The sequence below is a fragment of the Hemiscyllium ocellatum genome, chromosome 13 (genome assembly GCF_020745735.1).
Source record: "Hemiscyllium ocellatum isolate sHemOce1 chromosome 13, sHemOce1.pat.X.cur, whole genome shotgun sequence".
Taxonomy (NCBI): Eukaryota; Metazoa; Chordata; class Chondrichthyes; order Orectolobiformes; family Hemiscylliidae; genus Hemiscyllium; species Hemiscyllium ocellatum.
Genome location: NC_083413.1, coordinates 66,027,030 through 66,052,625, shown reverse-complemented (window position 1 = coordinate 66,052,625; position 25,596 = coordinate 66,027,030). Strand labels below are relative to the sequence as shown.

At 41.3% G+C, this 25,596-nt stretch overlaps 1 protein-coding gene across 6 annotated transcripts in view; it reads left to right on the top strand.

The window, feature by feature from the left end:
* The window catches only part of LOC132821921 (beta-galactoside alpha-2,6-sialyltransferase 1-like), a 131,971-nt gene that overhangs the window by 38,290 nt on the left and 68,085 nt on the right, over window positions 1-25,596 (top strand). The window contains exon 1 of one of the 6 annotated variants that reach the window (XM_060834891.1): window positions 13,050-13,132. The exons of the other annotated variants lie outside the window; for them this stretch is intronic. The gene's annotated coding sequence lies outside the window, so the exon portion shown is untranslated. Of the gene's footprint in view, window positions 1-13,049; window positions 13,133-25,596 lie in introns of those variants that run through there. 6 annotated transcript variants of the gene reach the window in all.

Sequence of the window (25,596 nt, the reverse complement as noted above, 5' to 3'; positions counted from 1 at the left end):
TAGATAGCTTGTATGCTGCATAGCAAACACATTTTTCTTGCACTTTCCTGATATGTTACTCTTTAATAAGAATACTGTATAGTCTAAGAATTAATCCAAGATCTGATCATTTGTGAAAATTGCTTTTTTATTGTTCATAAGACACGGGTGTCATTTGCAAGGCTAATATTAATTTTCTGTCTCTGATTTCCATTGAGAGGTGGTGATGAGTTGCCTTCTTGAATTACTGCAATGCTTGATATAAGTGCCATCCATGGTGGTGTTAGGGAGGGAGTTTCAGGATTTCTGAAAAGTGCAGCAGGTCAGGCAGCATCCAAGGAGCAGGAGAATCGACATTTCAGGCATAAGCCCTTCTTCAGGGCTCATGCCCGAAACGTCGATTCTCCTGCTCCTTGGATGCTGCCTGACCTGCTGCACTTTTCCAGCAACACATTGTTCAGCTCTGATCGCCAGCATCTGCAGTGCGCACTTTCTCCCAGTTTTAGGATTTCGTCCATTCACAGCGAAGGAACTGATTTGATTTGAAGGCAGAATGGTATGTGATTGAGAGGGGAACTTGCATGTGGTTGTAATCCATGGACCGACTCCATTGTCATTCTGGGTTTGGAAGGTGCTTTCGAAGAAACCTTCACAAGTTCCACTGTACATCCTGTGGATAGTGCATTCTGCTACCACTGTGTGCCCCTGTTAGAAGAAATGAATGTTCTAAAGTGGTTGATAAGGGGTCAGTCAAATACATACTTTGCCCTGGATGATGTTGAGTTTCTTGAGCATTGTTGGAGCTGCATTCAGTCAGGCAAGTGGAGAATATTCCATTACACTCCTGACATGTACCTTTTAATAGTGCACAGGTTTTGAGAGATCAGCAAGTGAATTCCTCACTACAGAATCTCCAGCCTGTCAAACACCGATGAGTCAGAATACAGAAAGAAGATAGAGGGCTTGGTGTCATGGTGCAATGTTAACAATTTCTCTCTCAATGTTGGTGAAACAAAAGAACAAAAGAAAAGAGGAGAACATGCCCCCATCTATATCAACAGGATGGAGGTTGAGAGGGTGGAAAGCGTCAAGTTCCGAGGAGTGAAGATAACTGACAACCTATCCTGGACTTCCTATGTAGATGTTACAGTCATGAAGGCACCACAACACCTCTTTTTCCTCAGGTAGCTCAGGACATTCAGCATGTCTGTAAGCTTTTACAGATGCACTATGGAAAGCATTCAGTCTGGGTGCATAATGGCCTGGTACAGCAACTGTTCTACCCAGGACTACAAGAAACTGCAGAAAGTTGTGTGCACAGCCCAGACCATCTCACGAAGCCAACCTCCCATCCGTGGACTCCATTTACACTTCTTGCTGCTGCAGAAAGGCTGCCAACATCATCAAAGACCCCTCCCACTCTGCTAATACTCTCTTACAAACTCTTCCATCAGGCAGAAGATACAGAAATTTGAACACGCACCAGCAGGTTTAAGAACAGTTTCTTCCCTGTTGTTATTAGGCTGATGATGGAATCTAACTTTAAATAATGTTGATCTTGCTTCACGCACCTCCTGTGCAGTGTCACTTGTATGCCTCACCCTGTCTAAGCACCTTATGGTCCTGTTTGCTATGATCTGCCTGTACTGCTCGCAAACAAAGCTTTTAACTGTATGTAGGTACACATGACTATAATAAATCAAATCAAACTAAATCAAATTCAAACTGTAACCAGCTGCTGTAACCACTCTGTTTCAATGGTTGGCCCAGATAAAAGTCTGGCTAGTGGTAATCTGAAGGATGTGGTTACCGGTAAAAACAGTGATGGTATTGCCATTCAATGTTAAGGTTAGATGGTGAGATTCCCACTTGTTGGAGCTGAGCAATACCTGACACTGTGTTAAACAAATATTACTTACCACTCACTAACTGAAGCAGGATGATGCCCATATGCGCATGCACTACCCTCTGCGTGAAAAGGTTGCCCCTTAGGTCCCCTTTACATTTTTCCCCTATCATCTTAAACCAATGCCCTCTAGTTCTGGACCTCCCCACCCCAGGGAAAAGACCTTGTCTATTTACCCTATCCCTATCCCTCATGATTATATTAACCTCTATAAGGTCACCCCTCAGCCTCAGACAAATCATCCTTTCCGTGTAGATCAAATCCTCTAATATTGGCAACATCCTTGTAGGGCTTGTCTGAACCCTTTCAAGTTTCACAACATCCTTCTTATAGGGGGAGACCAGAATTGCACACAATATTCCAAAGTGGCCTAACCAATGTCCTGTACAGCTGCAACATGACCTCCCAACTCCTATACTCAATGCTCTAACCAATAAAGGAAAGCATACCAAATACCTTCTTCACTATCCTATCAACCTGAGACTCTACTTTCAAGGAACTATGAACCTTCACTCCAAGGTTTCTTTGTTCAGCAACATTCTCCAGGACTTTCCATTAAGAGTATATGTCCTGTTCTGATTTGCCTTTCCAAAATGCAGCACCTTACATTTCTCAGAATTAAACTCCAGCTGCCACTCCTCAGCCCATTGGCCCATCTGATCAAGTAACCTTCTTCACTGTTCATTATACCTCCAATTTTGGTGTCATCTGCAAACTTATGAAGTATACCTCCTGTGTTCAGATCCATATCCTTTACATAAAGGGCAAAAATCAGTGGATCCAGTACCGAACCTTGTGGCACTCCACTGGTCACAGGCCTCCAGTCTGAAAAGCACTCTTCACCACCACCCTCTGATCTTCTACCTTTGAGCCAGTTCTGTATCCACATGGCTAGTTCTCTCTGTATATCATGAGATCTAACCTTGCTAACCAGTCTACCATGAGGAACCTTGTTGAGCACCTCACTGAAGTTCATATAGATCACGTCCACTGCTCTGCCCTCATCAACTCTCTTTGTTACTTCTTCAAAACTCTCAATCAAGTTTGTGAGACAGGATTTTACACAACAAAGCCATGTTGACTGTCCCTAACCAGTCCTTGCCTTTCCAAATATATGTAAATCCTGTCCCTCGGGACTCCCTCCAGCAACTTGCCCACCACCGATATCAGGCTCATCGGTTTTAGTTCCCTGGCTTATCCTTATCACCTTTCTGAAACAGTGGCACCACATTAGCCAACTTCCAGTCTACCAGCACCTTACCTGTGACGGCCGTGAAACAAATATCTCAGCAAGAGGCCCAGCAATCGCTTCCCCAGCTTCCCACAGAGTTCTAGGGTGCACCTGATCAGGTCCTGGGGATTTATCCACCTTTCAGTGTTTTAAGACTTCCATCACTCTTCCTCTATAATATGGGCATTTTTCAAGATGTCACCATCTATTTCCCACATTCCTTCTCCACAGTAAACTCATGCAGAATACTCACTTAGTATCTCCCCCATCTCCTGCAGTTCCACAAATAGACTGCCTTGTTGATGTTTGAGAAGGTCTATTCTCTCCTTAGTTACTCTTTTGTCCTTAATGTATTTATAAAATCCCTTTGGATTCCCCTTTACCCTATTTGCCAAAACTACTCATGTCCCCTTTTTTGCTCTTCTGATTTCCCTCTTAAGTATGCTCCTACTGCATTTATGCTCTTCTGAGGATTCACTCAACCTCTGTTGTCTGTACCTGACGTATTAACTAAACCCTCAATTTCTTTAGTCATCCAGCATTCACTATACCTACCAGCCTTGCCCTTCACCCTAACTGTCTCTGGACGCTTGTTAGGCTTCCTATTTTCCAGCTGTCCCTTTACATGTGAACCTCCGCCCCCAAGCAATGTTAGAAAGTTCTTGCCTAAAACTGTCAAAATTAGCCTTCTTGCAGTTTAGAACATCAAATTTTAAATCAGATCTATCCTTTTCTATCACTAATTTAAAACACATAGAATTATGGTCGCTGGCCCAAAAGTGCTTCCCCACTGACACCTCAGTCACCTGCCCTGCCTTATTTTCCAGACTGGATAAGGTTTTGCACCATCTCTCACAGGTACATTCACATACTGAATCAGAAAATTTTCTTGTACACACTTAACAAATTCCTCTCCAACTAAACCCTTAACACTATGGCAGTCCCAGTCTATGTTTGGAAAGTTAAAATCCCCCCACCATAACCATCCTATTATTCTTAAAAATAACTGAAGTCTACTTACAAACTTGTTTTCAATTTTCCTCTGACTGTCAGGGGGTCAGAGGAATCCCAATAAGGTGATCATCCCTTTCTTAATTCTCAGTTCCACCCAAATAATTCCTTGGATGTATTTCTGGGAATATCCTCCCTCAGTACAACTGTAATGCTGTCCCTTACCAAAAATGCCACTCTCCCTCCTCTCTTGACCCCCTTTCTGTTCTTCGTATAGCAATCTCATCCTGGAACATTAAGCTGCCAGCCCTGTCCATCCCTGAGCTATATCAGTCCTACATCGTTCTTTGCTTTGTCCCTGCCTCCCCTGACTTTTCGACTTGCTCCTTTTCTCAATTGTACTAGTCTCAGACTGATCTCTTTCCTCACTATCTCCCTGGGTCACACCCCCCCAACCCATCTTACTCGTTTAAATCCTCCTGAGCAGCTTGAGCAAATCTCCCTGCCAGTATATTAGTCTACTTCCAATTCAGATGCAATCTGTCCTTCTTGTACAGGTCACTTCTATCCCAGAAGAGATTCCAATGATCCAGAAATATGAACCCTTCTCCCTGTACCATCTCCTCAGTCCTGCATTCATCTGCTCTATCCTCCTATTCTTACCCTCACTACGTTGTAGCACCAGGAGTAATCCAGATATTACTACTGTCAAGGATCTCTTTTTTATCTTCCTGCCTAACTCTCTATATTCTTCCTTCAGAATCTTATCCTTTTCCATCCTATGTCATTAGTTCCAATGTGTACAATGACCTCCTGCTGGCCACTCTCCCACTTGAGAACATTTTGCACCCTCTCAGAGATATCATTGATCCTGGCACCACGGAGGCAACACACCATTCTAATTTCTTGCTGCCGGCAGCAGAAACATCTGTCTGTGTCCCTGACTACAGAGTCCCCTATCACAATCATCCCTTGGAACCTGACGTACCCCTCATTACATTAGAGCCATTCTTGATACCGGACACTTGGCTGATCGTGCCATATTCCCCTGAGAGTTCATCACACCCTTTCCAAAATGGCTTATTTGTTTGAGATGGGGTTAGGTTTGAGATGGGGTTAGCCCCAGGAGACTCCTGCACTATCTGCCTCCATTTCTTACCTTACCTGGAGTTAATCCATCTCCTGACTGTATCTGTGACTTTCTCTGTCACTCTCATTGATTTAAGCTTTACTGCTTGATAATACTCAGTCAGATGTAGCCTTGATGAACATTTTCAGGCGAAAGTGAGGACTGCAGATTTTGGAGATTAGAGTCGAGAGTGTGTTGCTGGAGAAGCACAGCAGGTCAGGCAGCATGTGAGGAGCAGGAAAATCAATGTATCAGGCAAAACCCCTTCATCAGGCATCATTCCTGATGAAGGGCTTATGCCTAAAATGTTGATTTTCCTGCTCCTGGGATGCTGCCTGAGCAGCTGTGCTTTTCCAGCACCACATTCTTGACTCTTGATGAACATGTCAAGCCAGCATTGGGAATCAGTTCTTTTATTTATGTTTGGACCAAGTTTATAATGAGGTCAGGAGCAGAGTGATCCCAACTGAGCATGGGTGCACACATTTCTGCTGAGTAGCTGCTGCTGGATGACAGGTAACCAAGGAATTATGTACTTGAGCATGTGCTGAAGAATTACGTTATGTCTGTAGTCAATAGCTAAATATTATCTATGAAGCTGTGCATGAGATTGGGAATGGTTTGGGAAGAGGAATGGTATTGACCATGAGAAAAGATTTCTTCATCATGATTTCCTTTGAAACACAATATTGTAAGAATGAAAGCCTTTGAGAATGTATGATAAATAAGAAGCTAAAATGTTCCACTGCTGATGGTATTTCTTATTGTTGAATGATAGAATAAACATTCCAAAAATACATTAAAAAGCCATCTTATTGTCATAGAGATGTACAGCATGGAAACAGACCCTTTGGTCCTACCTGTCCATGCTGACCAGATATCCCTGCCCAATCTAATCCCACCTGCCAGCATTTGGCCCCATCATATCCCTCCAAACCCTTCCTATTCATATACCCATCCAGATGCCTTTTAAATGTTGCAATTGAACCAGCCTCCACCACATCCTCTGGCAGCTCATTCCATATACGCACCACCCTCTGCGTAAAAAAGTTTCCCCTTCAATCCCTTTTATATCTTTCCCCTCTCACCTTAAACCTGTACCCTCTAGGTCTGGACTCCCCAACCCAGGGAAGAGACTTTGTCTACTTATCCTATCTATGCCCCTCATTATTTTGTAAACCTCTACAAGGTCACCCCTCAGCCTCCAACGCTCCAGGGAAAACAGCCCCAGCCTTTGGCAATGTCTGACAATGTCGCAGAATTCATGGCCCAGCTCTCATGAATCCCAGACCAATACTAAAAAATCCAAGGACTGGTATAAGGTTTCTGATTTACTGTTCTGGCAATGTGCTGTATCACCATTTTGCTGTACTTTCAGTACTTTTGCTAACAATCCATTGTGCAGAGAACAAATTGAAAAACATCTGCGGGTGGCTCCATCTTAACTGCATAAAATAATCATTCCCAAGCTCCCACCTGGAACCATTACCTCCAAGGTCAGTGCAGTTTTTCCAGCCAAAACAAGCTGTTTTTGCGTTTAGCCAGTACTTTTCCATTTGTCTTTGATTGCTCATTATCATGTCCAATTAACATTTAATGATTAACTCAACCGGCTAACTGTGTATGGGTGTATTCATTCTCACCTGTTTCTGTCCACACCCAATCTCCACAATCTACAGAAAAACCAAGCAAAGTGCGAATGCTGCAAATCACAAACAACAACAGCAATTGCTGGAAACGCTCAGCAGGTCTGGCAGCATGTGTGGAGAGAAATGAGAAGTAATGTTTCGGGTTGGGTGGCATTCTGAGGAAGGATCACTGGACCCAAAACATTAACTCTGGTTTCTCTCTGCAGTTGCTGTCAGCCATTTGAGCTTTTCCAGCAATTTTTTTTTGATCCACACTTTGGCACTTCCAGCAGTGCTGGGCAGAATCCCCACCTGACTTGGGTTCTTTATATCACCTCTGTTGCTGTTTTGGCTGAAATGACATCAATGTCACTCATACTCTAACCTTTAATTGTTTAAAATTCCACAATATCTCTGGTTAGCCATAGGTGTACTGTAGAACTCACGTAACCAGTAGCCAAGTTATCAAATCTCCACAATTTCTGAGAAAGAAAGAAATGCTTTTGAACTTTTTCATCTTGTATTCATCAGGACAGATGTGACTGAACTAAATTTTGAAGTGAATAATAGTTGATACTGTGTGAGAAAAGGGGCGTTGATTAGTTGGCAATGATTGATCAAGATATTCCCGTTGAGAATATGTTAGGTTCTTTTCTCCTGAGGTTCTTCCACACTTGATGCAACTGCAATACACCAATTTCTGTGAACAAACAATCAAATTTATTAAGCACAGTACAGTACAAGCTTTCTGGAGGAACCCTTAGCACACACCTCACAGGGCTTACGGGATCGTGGCAAAAAGCTCTTTCTGAACAAAGAAAACCGTGAAGGTTTATTAAAGCTGTGCAAGCAAGGTGACCCTCCCTGATCACCCCCCCCCTCCCCCACTACCACCACACACACACACACACACACACACACACACAGGCATGTGAGGTTGAGTCAAAGTGAGAGACTCAACAAAGAAAACACATACTCTTTATCCAGGTCAGTTGCAATGCTGACAGATACTCTGGCCACTCCACCCACAGTATAATGCCACTCAAGACAATCCCCAATTACTCACAGTCACATGACCCCAGCTATGATGGCAGAATGAGATCATCCTTGGAGGTAGGGTAAATGCTTATGCCCTAATCCTGAGGAATCATTATGTAGACGATTTCCTGACTCAGTGCTTCCCCAAGACAATGTAGGTGTGGCATACCTCTGGCCAGAAAGCTTTGCTGAATGGAAGAGATTGAATTGATTGTTTAACTTGACAATAGCAGGGGAATAATGTCTAAATAAAGTGTAAATAACATTTGATAGTCATCCACACTTTTTCATGGCTTTCGTCCCCACCTGAAGACAGTGCAGTTTGATCCTTTAATATATTATTAATGTTGAGAGAGATAGTACCATTTAATATTTTAACATTACAAATGCACCAGGCAACAGTTGCCCCAAGTTTTTGTTTAATTCAGAAGAGCCAAGTCAACTCTGCTTTAGTTTATTAAGAAAGGTACAATGTCTGGGCAAGTTCCTTCTTTTCCTGCAGATGAAAGGGTCGTATATAAGAATCTTTGTAGCTTTTAACCAGCATCTGTGAGCTCATAAAGCAGTTGTTGTTATAACAAAGAAGATAGAAGCAGGTGTAGGCCATTTGACGCTTCGAGCCTGGTCCACCATTTAATATGATGATGGCTGATGCATCAAGCTTGATATACAAATCCTGCCTTGCCCACATATAACTTGATCCCTTTAGCTATATCTAACTCCTTATTGCAAACGCATAATGTTTTGTCCTTAATGTCTGTCTGTGTTAGTGAATTTCAGGCTCACCACCCTCTGAGTGAAGAATATTCTCCTCACCTCAATCCCAAAAGGTTTACCCCTTATCCTTAAACGATGACTCTGGTTCTGGACCCCCCCGTCTTGAGGAACATCCTTCCTGCAACTAACTTGTTGAGTCCGGTCAGAATTTTATAGGCTTCTGTGAAATCCCCACCCTCCTTCTTCCAAACTCCAGAGATTACAATTGTAACGGACTCGGTCTCTCCTCACATGTCAGTCCTGCCACCCCAGGAATCAATTTGGTAAACCTTTGCTGCATTCCTGCTGTAGCAAGAACATCCTTCTTCAGACAAAGAAACCAAAATCGCACATAGTATTCTAGGTGTAGCCACATCAATGCCCTGTATAATTGCAGCAAACATCCTTGTTCTTGTTCTGGAATCCTGTTACAGTGAAGGCCAACTTAGAATTTACCTTCTTTTCTACCTGCTGCACAGTTATTTCCAGCAACTAGTACATGAAGGCACCCAGATCTCATTAAACATTCCCCTTTCTCAATTTCCAACTAGCGAAGTAATCTGCCTTTTGACTTTTGCTACCAAACTGAAAAACTTCACAATTATCCACATAATATTAAATCTGCCATGTATTTGCTCGCTCAGTCAGTCTATCCAAATCATACTGAAACATCTCTGCATTTTCCTCACAGTTAACCCAGCTTTATGTCACATGCAAATTTTGAGATATTATGTTTAGGTCACTCATCTAAATCATATATTGTGAATAGCTGGGTCCTAGTATCAATTCCAGTTGTCCCTGCAGTATCCCAGTAGTCATTATTTGCCATCTAGAAATGGATGGAAATCTTGGATGTTGAAATCCTTTTGAAAGTCCAAATAAACCACATCCATGGGTTTCCCCTGGTCACTTCCACTATTTGCATCCCCGAAAAATTCCAGTAGATTTGTGACAATATTATGAATTTAAGAGGTGTATTTGGTCCTTTTTAATGAAGAGAGGTTGACACGGAGGCATAGACCAGCCTATTCCAAGTGAATAAAGTAAACAGCTTGTGAGACCTTGGGGTTTTCTTCTAAAGTTGAAACAATAGAAGTAGCCTGAATAGGTGAAGTCACTCCCAGAGTTTTAGTTTTACTTTCAGCAGTTGTTGTGGTTTTGGCATTGACTATGGAAGTGACTGCATCTCTCTCTGTTACCGTGAAGTGTTGGAGTTTTCTCTCTCTCTCTCTGCCAGGATTTTCTCTTGATGTTCGCTCCTCCTGGACTGGAGACACGTTATGTGTGAGAAAATCTATTTTGCTGACTTTGCCCTTGCCAAGGGTGTGTTTATGGGATGTTACTATATTGGAACAGTTGCTGTTTAGTGGTTAAATAGTTGATTGATTGTTTGCATATGTACTGAGATAAAGTGAAACGTGTTGTTTGGCATGGTATAAAGGTAGATCACATCTTACAAAGTGCATTAGGATAGCAGAACAGAGTGCAGAATAAAGTGTTACAGCTGCAGAGAGGGTGCAGAAAGAGAAGTCAAAATTGGGAGAAGAAGTCAATCTTGAATCGGTTTGTACGTGTATTCAAACTGTTATATATCTTCTGCACGGGCGAGATCTGAGACCTAGGTCTTCAGAGTTTAGAGATGAGTTTGTTTGGAATTATGGTGTTGAAGGCAGAATTGTGGTCAGCAAGTAGGAGCCTGACAGAGGATGGAAGAGAATATAACCAGGATGAGAAGAGTTTTTGATTGCGTTGGCAGCGGTAAGTATAGGTGGAGTCACAGGCTGGAAGGCTGGTTTGTGTGATGGATTGGGCTATGTTCACCACTCTCTGTATTTTCTTATGGTCTTGGACAGAGCAGTTGCCATGCCATGCTGTGATGCATCCAGATAGGATGCTTTCAATGATGCATCTGTATAAGTTGGTCAGAGTTCTTGTGAACGTGCTGAATTTCTTTAGCCTCCTGAGGAAATAGAGATGCTGTTGTGCTTGATTGACTATCGCTTCAATGTGGGTGGACCAGGACAGATTGTTGTTGATCATCATTCCCAGGAACTTGACACTCTGTACCATCTCTCCCCAGCACCATTGATGCAGACAGGGGTACACCCTCCACTTCGCTTCCTTAAGTAAATGGCCAACTCCTTTGTTTTGCTAATGTTGATGGAGAGATTGTTGTCTGTAGACCATGCCATTAAGCACTCAGTCTCTTTCCTGTACTGTCTCGTCATAGTTTGAGATCCAACCCACAACAGCGGTGTCGTCAGCAAACTTGTAAATGGAGTTGGAGCTTAGTTTGGCAACACAGTCGTGAGTGTATAATGGGTACAGTTGGGTTTGAGTATGTAGCTTTGCGGGGCACTGGTACAGAGAATAATGGTGGAGGAGGTGTTACGCCAATACTTACTGATTGCAGTCTATGAGGCAGGAAGTCGAGGATTCAGTTATGGGGTGGGGGGCGGTGGGGGGGCCGAGATCTGCGACCTAGGTCTTCAGAGTTTAGAGATGAGTTTGTTTGGAATTATGGTATTCAAGGCAGAATTGTGGTCAGCAAGTAGGAGCCTGACATAGGTATCCTTCTTACCCACATGTTCTAGGGATGAGTGCAGAGCTTGGTCAATGGTATCTGCTGTGGACCTGTTGTGCCAGTAGGTGAGTTGCTTAGGATCAAGGCAATTTGATAGGCTGGAGTTGATGTTAGTCAGTACTAATGCCTTGAAGCACTTAATCCAAACATAATAATCTATTATTCTGTTAAGTTTGCCAATCGAGTTAAAATTGGATTGGATTAGATTAAATTCCCTACAGTGCAGATACAGGCCCTTCAGCCCAACACACTGACCCTCCAAAGAGCAACCCACCCAGACCCATTCCCCTACATTCACCCCTGACTAATGCACCTAACACTACGGGCAATTTAGCATGACCAGTTCACCTAACCTGCACATCTTTGGACTGTAGGAGGAAACCAGAGCACCCAGAGGAAACCCACACAGACACGGGGAGTATGTGCAAACTCCACACAGCCAGTTGCCCGAGGCGGGAATTGAACCTGGGTTCCTGGCGCTGTGAGGCAGCAGTGCTAACCACTGAGCCACCGTGCTGCCCATGTTCTTTTTTTCTTTTGTTTGTTTTTAACTGTAGAGTAAGAATAAAGTGTGTTTTGCTTAAAGCCAAGTTGTGTAACCAATCAAAATACATTTAGAAAACAGCACCATGCAACTGCCTTTAAAGAAGGAAAAGTTAGGGTGCATGCTATCTCCTTGATTTATTTGCAGGGGGTTTGTTCGAGACAGTAACAGATTTGTCACACATGAATTTCCTTTGTAAATCTACACTGATTGTGTCTGATTCTATCTCTTTTTTTTGAGGTGTTCCGCTTTAAAAATACTTGGTCATGGACTCTTGTGTATTTGCCACTATCAATGTCAGACTTGCTGATCTATAATTCCCTTTTTAAATAGCAGAGTTACATTACCTACCTTCCAGCGTGTAGGAACTCTTCCAGAGTATAAACAATGCATCCGGTATTTCTAAGGCCATTTTCTTAAGTGCTGTGGCATTATTAATGAGATACTCACGATTTAGCATGATTGCTATAAGCAGTGTGAACTGAGAGATGCATTGTAGCATATATTACATTAATGGCATTCTTCTGAATGTGTCAGAAAGACATTTGGAATAACAACATTGAGTTAAAACTATGTGCACATTTTCATCTGTAATACTGTGGAGATTTTGCAACATGAAATTAATAATTCCAGAATTTGCGTGCTTTACAACACTCGTTTTTCTTGATAAAATTTAGAAGTTGAAAATATAAAAACAGGTCATCAGTTAACATATAATTAGCTGGCGGTGAGGTATTATCTTGAAGAATTGAAGTGGAAAAAAGCTGTAATGTGATTCAGTCTTTTATTATTATACTGAACAAGGATGGTCTGTGTCTGCACATTTTCTGTTTGCATCTAATTTCACATCTTTTTGTGCAGCATAGCAAATATCCTCAAGGTTGTCCTTGAGCTTTTACATTTGCAAGTCAACAGTGTAGTGTAAACACTGACATGCTTTGTCTGTGTGCAGATTTAGGTTCCATTCACTCGAGTTTTCTGCAGCAATTTTAAGAGCAGGTCCCACTTTGATTAAGCTTCCATCCTGTTCTGTAAGATAGAAACAAAAAAACTTTTGGTGCTGTAAAGGAAATTTACCATTACCAATTGATTTTACTTACATCTGTAATTTTCCCGGTCATTTCCTCTCTGGACTCCTTCCCTCCCCCTTATAATCAACCCCTCTGTGGAGCTGGTGATTTATGGGTATCACATATTATAAAAGGAACCTTCTGCAAGCTATTTTCTCTCCTGTTTCTAGTTAGTTAGTTGGTTGTCCCATGGCATAACAGTGTCTGAGGATGTAATTATAGAGATTCCTGTGGACTTAGACCATCTGGAGAATTGAACAGGTTCAATGACAGGAATCATGCATGAAGCCAGACACAGTCTTCTGAAGTATGCCAGGTATGGAATGAAGTATTTCACTTTCAGTAGACCAATTTGGAAAGTATTTTGTTAGTCTATGTGTGAAATGTTACGTTAACAAAAAAAAATGCGGAGGGAAATTGAGGGAAATTTGTGTGGGTTATGAATATATTGCAAATACTCCTAGTTATTGCAAAAGATTTTGTAAATATTTGCTAATTGCAGTTCTAGAGATGCTGTCTTTACTGGTTCAAAAACAGCAGTAGTTTAAGTGAAACAGATTAGCATGTTCTTTTAATTTGCAAAAGGACCCTGCAGCCCCCTCTCTCAGTCCTACAGAGAACAGTATGGAATCAGTAAGACTCAGAAATGAACATACTGAGCATACTGGAGTACCATTATCAGGACTATAAAATGGTTCAGAACAATAAGCATCATTGCTAACTTTTATTCCTATTTTTCTTTCTGGGATTTCAGCAAAAGTACTCATGGGCTGAGTTGAGTTAGTTGCCGGGAGTAATTTCCCTTTCTGTTGATTTCCTCATTCCAGGAAATTTGGGCAGAGTTTCTGATTTTCTACTCCAGATTTGTCTCACTTTGAAAGTTGAGCTGGGCTCACTGTTCAGTTTGCACAAGGTGACAGTGAAAACATATCAATGAGGCTATATCGCCATCAAGAATAGTTTGTTGCTTTAAAAATATATTCAAGTTAACGACATTTCCAGCTTATTTTACCCCATTCTTTTTATTACTTCTTATCTATTCTTTTCTGAATATGCTTGTATCAAGAGAACCATTGTCTTGTGCTACACACGTCATGACATTTTGAAGAAACAGTAAAATCAGCTTTTAGTTGTTAATACCAAAACAGATAATACTGTGAATGCTCTGAAAGTCAGCGGTATGGGGGGGAAAAAGTTAATGAAGTATTCTTTTGGGGGGGGGGCTATTACAAAAATCATTCATGCCAAACAATTATAATCATTTGCTTTGTATACTGTTGATCTTCTCTTCCTCTCTGAGTTGGCTTTAGCAGCTACACATAAAGGATGGCAGAGACCCATTCCAAAATGAACATTTTATTGACATACTAATTAACCCATTGACTCCTGAGAAATTCCACCATGCCTAGACTGGTTGTTCTGATCACATAATGTGACAGAAAACCTATTAACAAAGCTGTGTTGTGGTCAGGAATAGTTTGATGCTTTGAAAGTATATTAAAGTTAACAACTGTAAGAAAAATTTAAGAGACATTTGCATCTTACTTCCTCTCATTCCTTTTGATATCTGTTCTATTTTTTCAAAGTAAATTCATTTGCTTAGTATTCATTTTGTTCTCGTTTGAAGTTGAGAAAAACACTGAAAATATGAGCTCACACTTATCTAAAGATTAGTTCTGAATTATTACGTTTTCATTTACTCAGGGTCTAGAAGTGAACAGGTGCATATCGATATTCTACACCTGCTAATGCTGGGCAAGGTACCTCAACTTTGAACTAGGAGCATTATCATAATTTTACAACATAACTCATTTATGCTAAGAGGTAGCGAGGAGACTAAAAATAATGTTTAAAGTATGGGAATATTGTTTTCAAAGTATTCTGTGATTGTTACACTCTTTCTAGCTAGGGTATTGTTCAGCAACCTAAGGAAACATGTTCAACTTGTTCTGTAGGGTGTGTTAAAGTAGGCAATGGGAGACATATGCCAAGGATACCAACCAGCAGTATTTCAATGCCAGTGCTAGTTTGTTTAAAATAAATTGCTTAACCTTACATTATAATGTTGCTCCTCCTGCCACCCACTCTATCACAGAAGTTTTTCCACCTCTTCTTCTAGCAGTTCCCACCCTCCTCATTGCCTGGACGTAGGGCTGCTGTCTTATTAGAGCAGTGGTGAGTTTAACCTGAAGGTCACCACAAAACCATAATTGAGAAGGTGGATCATTGTACTAACCTCAGTTGGTACAGGAATTCAACCTGTGGTATTTGCGCCACTTTGTATTGCAAATCAGACTTTCAGCCAACTGAGCGAACAGACCCCCAGGTGGTACAGTATCAGTACAATCTGTATTTATGTTGACGTATGAGGAATGTGGACTCATACTGAAATAGAATTACTATATTGTATTGATAATAATCAAATCTCTATTAAACTTGAAGCCTTGAGTATAATGAAAACGTTAATTTCCAGAATATCATGATATTTGAATTTGTACAATAGGTAAATAAGTTGGCAATATAGTATTTTTAAAAATAACTTGACATGCACTTCTACAAAGAGAAAGCCATCACTCTAAACATACCTTCTGCACATTGGCGAGGTTACAGCTGATACATTTCCATTGTATCTGTGCAAAGCTGGACCATTTAACCAACTTTCCTACTGCAGCTCAGATCTCAATCTCAGATATAAATTTCCCACTCAGAGTGTCTGTTACAGTATGATTTACCATGTGTTTTCCAAGTATAGCAGCTCTTGAACTTATGCAACACTAAACTAAGGATTCATATTCATTTGAAAGGAGTTCATTACTTAAGTAATTTAAAGCTTTTTTTGGAATCCTTTGTTGACAGATTTGAAACTGTTTTCCCTCAATTGCAGGCTTTCTGTCTCCTCAGTGCAGCTTCAAAATATGTAGCATTAGAATAACTAATAAGTTAATCGGGAAGAAAGCATTACAGAATGAGAGCAAGCCAGCTAGGAATGCAAAATATACATTTAATAAGGAGATAAATAGATAAGGATATGGCAGATGTAGATATGATCTATGTGGACTTCAGTAAAGCATTCAACAAGGTTCCCCATGGAAGACTGGTGAGCAAGATTGGATCTCATGGAATATCGGGAGAACTAGCCATTTGGATACAGAACTGGCACAAAGGTAGAAGACAGAGGGTGGTGGTGGAGGCTTGTTTTTCAGACTGGAGGTCTGTGACCAGTGGAGTGCCACAAGGATCGATGCTGGGCCCTCTACTTTTTGTCATTTACATAAATGATTTGGATGCGAGCATGAGAGGCACAGTTAGTAAATTTGCAGGTGACATCAAAATTGGAGGTGTAGTGGACAGCAAAGAGGGTTACCTCAGATTACAACAGGATCTGGACCAGATGGGCCAATGGGCTGAGAAACGGCAGATGAAATTTAATTCAGATAAATGTGAGGTGCTGCATTTTGGGAAAGCAACCCTTAGCAGGACTTATGCACTTAATGGTAAGGTCCTAGGGAGTGTTGCTGAACAAAGACACCTAGGAGTGCAGATTCATAGATCCTTGAAAGTAGAGACTCAGGTAGATAGGATAGTGAAGAAGGCATTTGGTATGCTTTCCTTTATTGGTCAGAACATTGAGTATCGGAGTTGGGAGGTCATATTGGGACAATACAGGACATTGATTAGGCCACTTTTGGAATATTCTATACAATTCTGGTCTCCTTCCTATTGGAAGGATGCTGTGAAACTTGGACATGTTCAGAAAAGATTTACAAGGATGTTGCCAGGGTTGGAGGATTTGAGCCTCCAACAAGGGTCTGTTTCTATGCCGTACATCTCTATGACTCTATGATTCAATGAAATGAACAAATATCTTCATTATAAAGGACACAAAACGTTTTCCAACTAGTATTAAAATTAGAATCCCTATAGTGTGGAAACAGGCCCTTCGGCCCAACAAGTCCACACCAATCTGTAATAATAGCTGTAAATCAGAATCTGGAAGGGAGAGAGCAACATAAAGAAATTACAATCATGAGGAAAGCAGTACTGAGCAAACTGATGGAGCTGTGGGTTGACAAGTCTCTGGGTTCAGGTGAACTTAACCTGTGGTTTTAAAAGAAGTTGCTAGTATTTGCAATGGTGTTAATTTTCCAAAATTCCTTCAATTCAGTAAAGGTTCCATCAGACTGTAAAGGAACAAGTATAATTGTCTATTCAGGAAAGGAGGGAAGCTGAAAACAGCACATTAGAGGACAGTTAGCTTGACATCTATTGTGGAGAAAGTGTTAGAATTGATCATTAAAGAGGTTATAGCTGTGCAGTTAGAAAAAAATCTCAAGGTAATCAGAAAGAGCCAGCATAGTTTTGTCAAAGGGTAATCATGTTTGATCAGTTTGTTCAAATTCTTTGAAGAGTGCTATGGAGAAAGGTGGACCTGTAGACATACTGTACATGGATTTTCAGAAAGCATTTGATAAGACGCCTTTATATAAGATTATCTTGCAAAATTAAAAAAATATATATTATGGGGTAACATGCCAGCATGGATAAATGATTGGCGGTCTAGCAGCAGACAGAAAGTATGGGTTTTTATCTGGATGCAATGACTGGGGTCCTGCAGGGTCTCAACATTTTACAATTTATGTCAATGACTTAGATGAGGGGAGTTAAATTCACAGATGAGACCAAGATAGATAGGAAATTATCTATGACGAAGACAAAAAGAGAGTGCAGACAGATTTACATGACTGAACATCTGACGTACAGAGTGTAAGGTGGGAACATGTTAAGTTGTTCACTGACAGGAAGAATGAAAAAGGACTATTATTTAAGTGGAGAATAACTGTGAAATTCTGAGATGCAGAGGGATGGAGGTGTTCCAATACATGAGTCACAATAAGTTAGTATTCAGGCACAACAAGTAACCAAGGATGCTGTTGGGATGCTGTTATTCATTATGAGTGGAATTAAACATAAAATTAAGGATGTTGTCCTTCAGTTATAGAGTCATCGAGTCATAGAGATGTACAGCATGGAAACAGAACCTTCGGTCCAACCCGTCCATGCCGACCAGATATCCCAATCCAATCTAGTCCCACCTGCCAACACCTGGCCCATATCCCTCCAAACCCTTCCAATTCATATACCCATCCAAATGCCTCTTAAATGTTGCAATTGTACCAGCCTCCACCACTTCCTCTGGCAGGTCATTCCATACAAGTACCACCCTCTGCGTGAAAAAGTTGCCCCTAAGGTCTCTTTTATATCCTTCCCCTCTCACCCTAAACCTGTGCCCTCTAGTTCTGGACTCTCTGAGCCCAGGGAAAAGACTTTGCCTATTTATCCTATCCATGCCCCTCATAATTTTGTAAACCTCTGTAAGGTTACCCCTCAGACTCTGAAACTCCAGGGAAAACAGCCCCAGCCAGTTCCTATAGCTCAAATCCTCCAACCCTGGCAACATCCTTGTAAATCTTTTCTGAGCCCTTTCAAGTTTTGCAACATCTTTCCGATAGGAAGGAGACCAGAGTTGCATGCAATATTCCTGTAACCAATGCCCTGTACAGCCACAACATGACCTCCCGACTCCTGTACACAATACTCTGACCAATAAAAGAAAGCATACCAAACGCCTTCTTCACTATCCTATCTACCTGCGACTCCACTTTCAAAGAGCTATGAATCTGCACTCCAAGGTCTCTCTGTTCAGCAACACTCCCTAGGACCTTAGCATTAAGTGTATAAGTCCTGCTAGGATTTGCTTTCACAAAATGCAGCACCTCACACTTATCTGAATTAAACTCCATCTGCCACTTCTCAGCCCAATGGCCCATCTGGTCAAGATCCTGTTGTAATCTGAGGTAAACCTCTTTACTGTCCACTACACCTCCGATTTATACTGAGCTTTGATGAGACCCTGCCTTTACAAGGATGTAAATGTGTTGGAGGCAGTACAGAAGGGGTTTACTATATTGGGACCTAGAATGAGTTGATTGTCTAATGGGGATTGGTTGAGCAGGTTGGACTTGTTTCCAAAGGAATTTAGAAGAGAGTAGAGTGATTTGGTTGTGTTATATAAAATCCTGAATGGTGTTGACAGGTTGAAGGTAGAAGGGATGCTTTCTCTTGTGGATCTGTCCAGAATTAGGGGGCACAGTTTAAAAATGTAAATTCCATTTTAGAACAGAGATGAGGAGAATTTTTTCTCTCTGAGACATTGTATCATAAATTCATAAGAGATGTACCGCACGAAAACTTCGGTCCAACGTGTCCATGCTGACCACATATCCTAAATTAATCAAGTCCCATTTGCCAGAACTTGGCCCACATCTCTTCATATACCCTTCCAGATGCCTTTTAAATGTTGTAATTGTACCAGCCTCCACCAGTTCCTCTGGCAGCTCATTCCATACACGTACCACCCTTTGCGTGAAAAGGTTGCCCTTAGGTCCCTTTTAAATCTTTCCCCTCACAAACTAAACCTATGCCCTCTCATTCTTGACTCCCCCACCCCAGGAAAAAGACCTTATCTATTTAACCTATCAATGCCCCTCATGATTTTATAAATCTCTATGAGGTCATTCCTCAGCCTCTGACGCTCCAGGGAAAACAGCCCCAGGTTTTTCAGCCTCTCCCTATAGCTCAACCCTGGCAACATCCTTGGAAGCCTTTTTTGAACCCTTTGAAGTTTGACAGCGCCCTTCCTATAGGAGGGAGACAAGAATTACACACTATATTCCAAAATTGGCCTAAACCACTGTACTGTACCACTTTGGAACTCTCTGCCTCAGAAAATGGTGGACTGGGTTGGTAAATATTTTGAAGGCACAAATAAACAAATCTTGTTTGACAAAGAAATCAAAAGCTACTGGGGCTAAATGGGACTGTGGGATTTGATACGCAAACAGATCAGTCATGACCTTACTGAATGGCAGAGAAGGCTCAAAGGGCTGAATGGATCTACTCCTGCAGCTATCCCATTTCTTTATGTGTATTTTTCCTTTTCTCTGAAAGCCCTCCTTTGCAGCCTCCTTCTCAACCACACCTGAATTGCAATCCCCTTGTCCTTCCTCACCCATCTTGCAGATTCTGCCTCCACTTCCACTACTGCCGGCTGACGGCCATGGGTGTGGGTGGCTAAAGTGGAATCGAGTGCTCTAACTTTATACGTACCAAAGCTTTGTATCGTTGAAGCGTTATGGTTTAGTTTTGTTCTTTTACTTAGCTAAGGGAGCTACGCCCTGTATGCTACTTCCTGTATGCAGGACAGTTTATGTACTCAAGGCCAAATAAATTTCCTGCTGTTATTTTGATGGCTGCAAGAAAAAGACATGTCTAAAATTTCCTGGTTCCACATCTATAATTCAACAGTTCATGTTAAACAACATTTTTCCCTTTTGTGAGCCATCTTATTGCTAACCCCTTATTTCTCATGAATGACTGCCTGTTTAATAATTACAATATTCACTGGGGTTTTGTTTATAATACTTGGTAGAGTGCTTTCCTTTTGTTCTTTTGTTTGCTTTGTAACTTCACGCTCTTCCCTAGAGGATGGTGTGGTATATAGAAAGATTAGAGTGGTGCTGGAAAAGCACGGCAGGTTAGGCAGCTTTCGAGGAGCAGGAAAATCGATAGCTCTGCGGCTTTTGCCCGAAACGTCGATTTTCCTGCTCCTCGGATGCTCTCTGACTTGCTGTGCTTTTCCAGCACCACTCTAATCTTGAATGTAATCTCCAGCATCTGCAGTACCAACTTTTGCCTGTTATATAGAATGGATTAGTAACCACATTAGTAAAAACATAAAAAATAGGAACAGAACGAGGCAATTCAGCCACTTGAGCCTGTTTCCCTATTCTATCGGGTCATGTACCATCTTGTGAATGTTCTTCACTTGCCATCAGCTCCTGGAATGAAACTTGAACCCAGAGCATGGTGGCTCAGAGGGACAAGTATTATTGGCATTTTGACTTAGTGGCCTGTTGTTGCCAAATTCTGATCCTTATTTTCCTTGCATTTTAAATAACACAAGCTGCCATTCAACCCTTAAGAACTTTCAATCACAATGACAACATCAATGAGCATCATTCATGCAGACTCGTGGCCCCAGCGGATCTTGTGAATTAGATCTTGCAACAAATATACAATGCAAATTCATTCAGACTTACTTTCAGAAGGACAATGTTGCACTTTTGTTTTTGGGTTCTCATGGTGGGTATTTTACTGGAGTTCAAAATTAATGATGGTGAGGGCTTGTGGTTAGGAGGCTATGTCTGAGTGTGAGATAGAAGGGAATTTGGGTCATGTGCAGGTTTGGTGCAAGATTCGGGGAAGAGGCCTCCATTTACTACCTTTTTCTAACAGTTGGTGAGTCTTTCTTTTGTCTCCAAGTTAGGTAAGTGCAAGTTTCTGTTCTAACCTTTATTTCTTTTAACATTGTAAATTAATAAAATCACTATGTAAATCAATAAATCTGAGGAAAAGTGGCTGGGTGTGCCATGACAACAGCATGTGGGAATCTGTGGAATTAACTGCAATCCTGAACAAACGTTCCATTCAGCTTCTGCAAATTCACCTGAGAGCTGCTAATTGGGAGTCTGAGTTGTGTGACATTGCAGGACGTCCTGGGACTGGGGAGATACCTGGACACTTTGTTCGAGGAGTCAGCACACCACTCAGATTAGGCAGGACTTCAGGGTTGGTCAAAAGTCAGATGAGGAGTGTGTGACCAAGAATCAGGAGATATGGGAGCCAATGTGACTTGAAGGAGGAGCCTCAGCCCCTGGCCTTGCGACTTGTGTGAATGATGACCGGGACTGGAAGGAGGATGAACAAACTGACTATGGCACTGTGGGGAAGGATACCAGTGAAGTGGGGGTAAATAAAGAGAAGTATGGTCGTGATGGGGGACAGTACAGTCAGAGGGTTAGTTACTGGTACCTGCAGTTGCCATCAGGAATTTTGTAGTTTAAGGTGCCTGTCCATGCTAGAACAACTGTCACAGCCGCAGAGGAACTTGGAGTGAGAAGGGGAAAATCCAGTTGTGTGGTCCATGTGGAATCGAATGACAGAGGTACAAGTTGGAAAGGTGTTCTGCTAAAAAATTTGAGGCATTAGCTTGCAAATTAAAATGCATAATATCAAGGTATTCATCTCTGGATTGTTATGTGACCCTTGTGCCAATTGGCATTAGGTCAAACAGGTTAGATAATAAAACACATGGCTCAAAGCGTGGAAGGAATTGAAGGCCCATTGGCACTGACATCAGTAGAGAAAGTTAATCAGGCCCAAGGCACTTGTGAAACTGAGGGACTGTAAAAAATTAACGTTATTAATGGAATGAAGGTTGATGAATTCCCTGCACCCGAAGAGCTACACCTCGAGTGTTGAAGGAAGTGGCTGTAGAGATAATGGTTGCATTGATGATTATTTTTCAAAATATTATAGATTCTGGACAGGTTGCTGCAGATGGGAAAGCACCAAATGTAACCCCATTATTTTCATACGATGGAAAAATGAAAACCTGCTGATTGCCAGTTTGATGTCAGGAAAAATGTTAGAATTTATTGTGAAGGATCTGATAACTGAACACTTAGGATATAATGGTCGTGTTATGCTGCAAATCACTATGTCGATATAAGTTTCAGAAATGTATTCAACTTTATCATTGCATTGTTCATATGACCTTTGCATTAGTAGCTTTGAGCGTATTTTTCCATTCTCAAGTAATGAATTAAGCTGCAATAACATACCATCATTCCAATGTTCAAATCAGTTTCAGACCTGAATTAAGATTACTGTCGTGACTCCAACAACTTGTTCAATCTCAATTTCAAGTGAAATCTTTTCCTTCCCCATTTCAAGCCGCACATTGGCTTTTGGGATTTTTTTGTAAAACAGAAAAAGTTTTGGACTATTTGTGATGAGAGTGTCATCTGTTGAACACATAAGTGGAAGATTTTAAGTGTTTGCTTCCTTACATTTTACACGGCAATTGATAGCAAATTTGCAGAGCTGTGCAATTTAAGATAATTGTAATAAGTTGAGGAAGAGGTGCATAGTGGCAGTAACATAACACGAGTAATACAGGGAAAGGTTAAATGGATATCTGGCTCAATTCCCGTCATGGCAGCTGCTGGAATTTACTCTTTCTTAATAAACTGGAATTGAAAATAGGAAACCATTGTCGGCTGTCAGTACAAGCCTATCTGGTCCACTTCCTTCCTTGAGGGAAGGAAGCTTGCCTTTCTTACCCAGTGTGATTCTAGTAGCACACCATTGTGATTAACTCTTCATGGGCTAGCAAGCCACTCAGTCATGTCAAATTGCTACAAAATTTAAAGGAATTAAACTGAATGGACTACCTAGCCATAATATAGGTAATGAAAACATCAATGGCAAATCCAACCCAGCCTACCCTGCAAAGTCGAACATCTGGGAGTCGCCCCAAAATTGGAAGAGCTGTCTCACAGACTAGTTGACCAGTAGCCTGACATAGTCATATATAGAAATGCAAATGTCACACTGAATGTCCAGAAACCAGCAAAGTCACTGCAGGCTATGTTCTATCATGCCAGCAGGATGACCATCCATCTCTATGACTTGAAAGGTTGTGACTTCAAGGAAACCTCTGCAATGGTGGCTTGTGGAATATCCATCATTGACTACATCAAATGCTGGGATAGACAAATTTTTCCCATCTTCATGAATCAAATGATATGGGGAGTAAGTGAGAGAATTTAGGTAATGCTCAAGATCAGCCATGATTATGTTGCATCGTGGAGCAACTTGGCAAGCTCCTCCTCCAGTTTTTGTGTTTTTAGTTCATAGAATCATTACATTGTGGAAAGAGGCCATTTGCCTTCTAATTTGCACAGACCAAGCCAGCAAGCACCTCACCCTATCCCTGTAACTCCCCATCTACCTAGCCAGCACACCCCTAGTCATTACGGGGCAATTTAGCATAACTAGACCCTTTTGCACTGAAATGTCCATCTTGATTATGTACTCAAATCTGTGGAATGGGGTTTGATCTTTTGAGTATCTAATGATACAAGTGCAATGTCACCAAACCAAACAACAAATACAATAAGGAATTGACGGAAATAGAAGATGCCATGTGTGTTGAAGTGGAGGAGAAAAATGAGACAGTGAAGCTTGCTTCAATGAAAGGAACAAAGCGCCTGTAATTGGGAAAGGAAATATTTGTGACTGGAAAGCTTTCAGATTATGCAATTTTGTACAGAAAGTGATGTGTCAAATAGCATCAACAACTTGCATTTAGATAGAAGCTTTACCACAGTACTATTTCAGAGCACTTCAGAGCAGCTGTAGCAACAAAATCTGATGTTTAACCACACTAGGGGATATTTGGGAAAGTCAAAAAGGTAAGTTGAATTGGCCTATCAGGGGTGGACAGGAAGACAGAGTGGAAGGAAGACATAAGAAGGAAAATTCAGGGCATCCAGCCTGTGCACAATCCCCAATCATGGGACAATTAAAGTCAGCATTTTCCCAAAAGGGTGGGTGGCAGACATTTTGGAGAGTTGTATCATTGGTTGAGATTACAGAGACATGGAGGGTGGGGCCACAAAGTGATTTGAAAGATTGCAGGTATTTCCAGGTCGGGAACACATGTAGGTCTCCAAAGAGCGATGATGAATAGTACTGAGCTCTTAAAGATTTTCCTACATTGCTACCATGTCCTAGGCAATGTACCAGACACTGACACAGACAATCATTGTTGCCTTGCAGTTCGTCTGGGTTTCTTCCTGTAGCTGGCTGGCACTAGGACATCCTTCTGCCTGCTGACCACCCTTAGCAAGATTTCTCTTGAGTCATAAAGTCTGACAGCACGGAAACAGACCCTTTGGTTCAACTTGTCCATGCTGACCATGTTTCCCACATTAAACTAATCCCATTTGTCTGCATTTGGCCCATATCCCTCTAGACCTTTCCTGTTCATGTTACTGTCCGAATGTCTTTTAAATGTTGTAACTGTACCGGTATCTACTGCTTCCTCTGGCAATTCAGTCCATTTACGCACCACCCATCATGTGAAAATGTGCCCCTTAAGTTCCTTTTAAATTCTGGCCCTGTCCCTGTCAACTTAAATCTATAACCTCCATTTTTTTAACTCCCTGGCTCGAGGGAAAAGATCTTATCTATGCCCTTCATAATTTTATAACCTCTTTAGTTCTTCCCTTGTGAAATGAGAAGCCCTTGAAGTTTCTCCACGATCATAAGATTGCCTGCAGCCTAAGTGTATTTCTCTTCCAAGAGATTTCTTGCAGAATGCCCTATCATTATAAACAGGATAGGGTTACATTAGGCAGACCTAGAATTTAACAAGCTTGATGTCAGAAGTGAAAGAACACTGATCAGTCTTTCATCTTGGTGCATGTTTTTCAATGTGTAATTCTGAGAAAAGGAAGTAGTCTGAGTGAACAAAGCAAAAAAATCTGAGTCATCTGTCACGATGGCTCTGTGTTGTAGATCCTGCATTTAGCTGAGAAATGAAAATCAGCAGCAGTTTTGAACCTTGAACATTTTTCCTCTTTTTATTTCCTTTCAGAACAAAGATAAGGATCTGTCATAAGAATAAGTAACTCCATCTGGCCAAGCTATCTGCTGATGTGAGGAAAGAGAAATTAGTCACTCCAGTCCTGATTTTAATTGTAACTTATTCCTGGTTAGGTAGTGTCACTGTTTTGTAATTTTTAACTTTGATTTCAAATCCCTCCTTGGTCTCTTTCCATCTATGTTACATTTCCAGTCCTATCATGCTTC